Consider the following 6,410-nt stretch of genomic DNA (forward strand, 5'->3'; position numbering starts at 1 on the left):
TCTATGGCATTTGGCTTTCTATTCAGTCTCCGGCTCTGAATGTGGAGCTGTGTTTTTGCTGGACCTAACAGTTTGTGATTATGTCATCTTCAAGCACCTTTACAACGAGGGATTTGAACCACAAACGAGTGAATACATAAGGAGTTTTTTTTAAATTTTAGCCACACAGCATATGTTAAATGAGCACTGAGCAGAAAGACCTTTCTCACTCTTTGGCTTGTCAGATGTGGTTCATTTGAGTTCACATTACTTCCAGTTTAAATTAGCTGAGCTAAACTTTGTTTTCTCTTCAGAGCAGTTCCCCTGGGCTCGCTGTTGCCTGGTTGCCTTGTTCTCCCAGAAACAGCACGACGGGAGACAGCAAAGCTATGCTACCATCGTCATCGCTGTTTAACTTGCTTTAAATACCTGCTTTAGGTGCTTTTTTAAATGTGTCACATTTAACAAACAAATCTGTGGACATCTGTGAGTGACAGCTGGCGTAGAGGATGGTGCTTTTGCAGTAAAAATTATTTTAGAAGAATATATATTTAAAGGGAATCTGGTGCAGTTCTGCTCTTGCTGTCTGGTCCTTCCATCCTACCCAGATGGAAGGTTTAGATTGCTGTGTGGAGTGATGGGGCCCACAGCGCAAAGCTGTACCATGGGGCAGATAACTCCCCACTGTTCCACTAGAATAACAAAATGGAAGTGAATGGCCATAAGTTTTCAGCAAGTTGGGATTCGGTGAAATAATCTAAAATTAAGTTACATTTTTTTCTCCTTCTGAATGTAATTTAACCAAAAATAAATACATTTAAAAAATGGTTGCTTGACATTTCTGTCACTTTCACCCAGGGGACAGGACATGGTGATGAGTGGGACAGATTAGGAAAAAACCCAGCAGCTAGACCCAGATCAGGGAGGAGGGGACGCTGAATGTGACCTTCAAATCCAGCAGGCGGATTGATTCAGGTCCTTTGGGGAGCAGTGGGAAATACCTTGGCCTGACAGGAGACACTGAACTAAGCAACCAGGGTTCCCTTGGGAGAGCACTCGACTATAGGATCCCATGAATTCCAGACTCTGGGAAATTTCTTTCCACACCAAAACTTTGTTTGATAAAACAGAAAATGTGAGAATGTGTGACATTTCAGTAATGAACAATATCTAAAAAATATTGCTGTACAGTGACTGATACACAGAAATATTTCACAGCATCTGGTAACTTTACTGATGAAATTGAATAACTTTGTAGCTGAATGTATATGTTTTTATGATTGTGTTGGTGTCACTTGAACTTTTAATTGAAATCAAAGGAGACATGCACTTGTGCTGTGTATGTACTGTGATCGGATGAGGGACAAGGCTACATGACTTTTATGATTTAATTGAAGTTCACTGTACTGCTATTTCTTTTAAATATTTCATTTTGGCCTTTTGAGCATCATAAAGGCAAGTACCCACCATTATATATGCAAAATTGAAGACGTCTTTATGCCATTTGACAGACTTGTTCCTGTTTGACTCAGAAGTGGTGGTCCATTACAACCATTTAAACATTAAGGAGAAAGTCAATAAGTTAAAGTAATGGGATGCTTAAATTAATAAAATAATCTGATCGACTTCACATTGCTTTGTTTAATAAACTTAAAAAAAGATGCAGAAAAAAACAACACTGCTCACTAAACTCATTAATGAACTTAAAAGTTTGACAGTGAAAGTATTATTTCTTGTGTTTTATTTTGATAGTGTTTCCTGTCCTCCTAGTGGAGCAAACCTGAGATTGGAGTTTGCATCAGCAGAATTGATGTCTGCAGGGAGAAAGATAGATATGGAGTATCCAAACAGTGGATGCATTCTGCATTATGACCACTTACAATTATTACTCGTTAAGAGCATTTAAAATCTATGAATAATTTAAAAGACTTAAGCTAGCTTTCGGCTAAAGAGTTCCAAATTTAGCTTGCGTTGGCATTTGATTCAAATAGTCTTTTAGTTTGACAGCACCTACTATTTTATCATTCTATAAGAGGCAATGTTGTTTCTTCTGATTTCACTGGTTATATTTAAAAGTAGGAAGACATCTTTTCAGCCATTCTTTCCGATACATCCAAACAATCTAGATTTACAAACAGCGTGACACTCCAGAGGGAAAAATATGCAAATCTGATTTTAGTGCAAACTATTTCTTTAAGTCTTCCAATTGTATCTGATTTCACAGTTAAAATTAAGTGTGATAATATTAGCGTTATAAAAATGGACGTAAGGTTGGATGTAGGATTATAAGCAGTTATTTATTTTATAAAAGAACACTGGACTGCGTTCAAACTCCTCTCAACGCACAGCAACAGTCACTTTTCACTTCGACTCATATCCAGTTGCTTAACTGAAAGCAGACTCTGTTAAATGTTACATATTAAATATTTACTTTCATGCTGTCATTGAACACTGGAACCGGTCAGATGATACATAGAGTATTTGTCGACATTCAACAGACCTGATGCAGCACGATTGTTTAAGCCATCTCCATAAATAATCATATCGATGTATTTCTCCCTGGCGTGACCCTCTTAGATTGCACCCTGGTTCATTGCTGTTCATTCGGTCCCATCTCCTGCCAAAAAGATCTAATCCCGTCTTTCTCTTCGGCCTGTCTTTATATGAAAAAATACGTGCAATAAATGTGGGCTCTTTTTTTATTCTCCAGAAAGAGGCCACAGGGGGGAACAAGGTTCTGAGTTCTCCCTCTGGATATTGCGGTATCATTGAGTTTGCACGAGATCACTACTCTGCTGCGTCTTGTTACCCAATACACTTGCTATATCACCTCATACAAGATCGGTCTCACGTGTAAAATGTTTAACACATAAAAACCAGTATCTGTGTCTCAGTGGGAAAACTGAGAACCAAAACAAAACTCTTGAATCCATGTTCTTTGATTTATGCAGTTAAAGCAACAATTGACTGTTCTCCATAGCAAGAAGCAAAAACGCCTGTAGTTGGAAATCATTTAATAAGACACGAGTCAGTCTGTCTGTCTCGCCGATGTCTACGGAGAACGAGATCGCACTGAATCAACAAACAAAACCACAGCAATAGTCTGAGGCTGAAGTAAATAATCTTTGTCTTGTTTTCTGCAGATTTCACACTGACTGCTGTGCATGAGAAACTGATGCAGTCATTTACAAAAAAAAAAATGAAAATCCGTAAATTAAGCCATGTTTAAAAGGTGCGTGCTATATACAGGGCATGCAACACATCACTCAGATGGGTACGAGCTGGTGTGCAGATCCGTGTCACTGGTATGCTGAGTGATGTGGCCGCACACTGAGCTTTAAAGCTGCTGGGTCATTAAACGTCCACACAACAGCAGCGGAGTGGAATGCTCGTCCTGTTAAGGGTCCCGAGTCTAAAACACTGGAAAATTATATATGAGATTGAGACGTTCATACTGTACACTGGCTGTCTTAATGCAATAGAAAGAAAAAGACCCAAATCTGTGAATTAGGAAGTCAAGTATGAGTCTCTCACTCTTTGGGAGTATTGGTCACAGGAAGCAAACTAGAAGCCTTCAAGTCGGATGTGTGACGGGCCAACTTCCTCTCCTCTTATCCTTAGAGAATGATGTTTTCAGCTTGTTTGAGTCAGTAGTGCTTGATCACTGTCACAGTAGAGTATTGGGAAGGAACAAAAAAAGGATGTGTTGAAAGTGAGCATGGTGCCCTGTGGTGTATTCACCCATTCAAGCTATGATTAAGTGGATCATATGTGCTGTAGTGAGGACTGAATCTTTCACAGTGCAGCAGGAGATAAGGCAGAGGGGGCATTTGTGACACATCAGAGAATAGCAGTAATATGAATGAAACATAATTGTGTAGATGGGGAAATGGAAATGGATGGAGAGGCAGGTTTGGTGAGAGAGGTCTGGCTGCGCTGTGGGGACACTTCCGGAACAGGCACCGCTGTGAGGACAGGAAATAACACACACATATTTGTCCCTGCTTGCCATAATGGGAATGGACATGGCAGGCTTATGTATGTTTTACCAAAATATGACAAACTTAAACAACACAGCAGTGTGGATGTGCCTTGACACTTAAGGTATAAGCCTATGCATTTCATTTTGATGAGATTTCCTGTCCTCGTAGTAAAGTAAACCTGAGGGTGGAGCTTGCATCAGTAGCGTCCCTGGAGTGGAGTGTCTGCAGGCAGAAAGATAGATATGGAGTATTCAAACAGGCAATATACATTATGACCACTTACCATTATTACTCGGTTGGAGCAATAAAAATCTATGAATAATTTAAGAGTTGTGAGTGCTTCTTCTAAAGCTTTTGAATGAAGAGACCTTTATGTTTATTTTAGCTTGTGTTGTCATTTGGTCAAAATTGTCATTAAATTTTAGATTATTATTGTGTTATTATATTATTGTTCTCCAAGCTGCAGTACCTTTACTCCTTATTCCACTGCTGCAATGCATACAAGGGCTTTTTTCTTAGCATGGAGACTATATAAAAACATACATAGCTACTGTCATAGCATCCATTGGTTACTGATACCATACACTGGTACTGCTGTAAAAGGCCCTGAGATAAGCTTTTGGGGTAGTCTCATCTGATCTCATCAAATGTGTCCAGCCAGTTGGGGATCTGATTGCCAAATTAATGCTTGAAGATGTTTCACCTCTCTCATCCGAGAGGTGAAACGTCTTCAAGCAACTTAAAGCAAAAATAAATATGGCAAAATAAAGCAAGCAAAATAAATATGGTCAAAGGAGTTTACAAAGAAAAGCGTCTGGACTTCTTTAAGTTGCTTGAAGACGTTTCACCTCTCAGATGAGAGAGGTGAAACGTCCTCAAGCAACTTAAAGAAGTCCAGACGCTTTTCTTTGTAAGCTCCTTTGACCATATTTATTGTCCCTTTTCTTCTCATGGTTACCATAATTTACTAAATGGACATCAGGTAGTCTTTAGTAAGGTTTATAACTGAACCTTTAACACATTAGCAAAGTGTTTACTCAGGTCGTTGGTCACAGTAGCAGAAGGATAACTTATTTCCAATAAACATCTATACAACCACATTAACCAGAGGAGTTTTCACTAGTGAGTATTGGAGTAGCCTTCAAAATATGTCAGTCATGTTAATGCATCCATCCATCCATCCATCCATTATTTTCTCCTCCATTACAGTACTTGCAGGCCAGCAAAGATGAGATCCTGAAATCACCAACGAGGAAGACTTTAGCCACTTGGATACCCCTAGAATTTATCTAAAAATTACAAACAGAATCTGTGACAAAAGTCAACCCTGGAAAATTTAGACACCCACTTGGATTGAGTTCAACTGATTGCCAGCAATGTGGACTGAGCTCTCACTCTGGCTGTATGGGCTTTGTAACAAAGGGTCAACTATCTCATTACTCCTGAGCACCTCCAACAGGTACCACGTGAGGGAAATGTTGGAATGCCTTCTCCAAGTCCACAAAGCACATGTAGATTGATTGGGGGAAACTCCCACAAACCCTTGAATATCCTTGTAAGGATATAGAGCTGATCCAATCTTCCAAAAGAATGAAACCAGCATTGTTCCTCCTGAATCTTAGGTTCAACCAATGGATGGGTTTTCCTCTCCAGTGCCTGGTTGTAGACCTTCACAGGCAGGCTGATTCATCCATCTCAAGGGCTCTGCCACCAAGGAGCTCTTCAATTACCCAAGTGACCTCACCACTAGTGATAGGCGAATCATTTCCCAGATTCTTTCTTCCTTCACTCAAGATGGCTGCCTCTGCCTAAGCCTGCTTCTGCCAGAGGGTTTCTTCCTGTTGAAAGGGAGTTTTTCCTTCCCACTCTTGCCAAAGTGCTTGTTCATATGGAGTCATCTGATTGTGAAGGTTTTCTCTGTTCTCTCTGTATTATTGTAAGAATTTAACCTTACAGTATAAAGTGTCTTGAGGCACTATACAGAGTGAGCAGAGCATCGCTTTTTCTTCAAGGTGGACCAAAAATCTTGTTCTGTGACCTCACTGAATTCTTCCCACACCCATTTTTTTGCTTCAACTAATCCCGGAGCCACACTTCTCTTGGGCTGCCGCTACCTGTCAGCTGTCTCAGGAGTCCCACAGGCTAAACAAGCCCGATAGAACTCCTTAGATCGATGGATCCCTTCATCTCCCGTGTCCTCCATCTGGTTCAGGGATTACCACCATGGCAGGTAGTAACCACCTTGAAGCTCCAACTCCATGTCAATACCTCAACAATACAGGTGCAAAAGGACAATGAAGTCCACAGGTGGGACACCCTCCAGTACACCTGGAAGAGAAAATGTCCAAAATGTTCTCTTCTTCTTTTGATTATGCATGTTTACAGCAGAGCCATAGTAATAGGCTTGTTTCTGCTAGAAGAATTCATGTTTCATTTAGATTGTAAATA

The sequence above is a fragment of the Neolamprologus brichardi genome, chromosome 22, assembly GCF_056152115.1.
Source record: "Neolamprologus brichardi isolate AB-2024 chromosome 22, ASM5615211v1, whole genome shotgun sequence".
In the NCBI taxonomy this organism is placed as follows: domain Eukaryota; kingdom Metazoa; phylum Chordata; class Actinopteri; order Cichliformes; family Cichlidae; genus Neolamprologus; species Neolamprologus brichardi.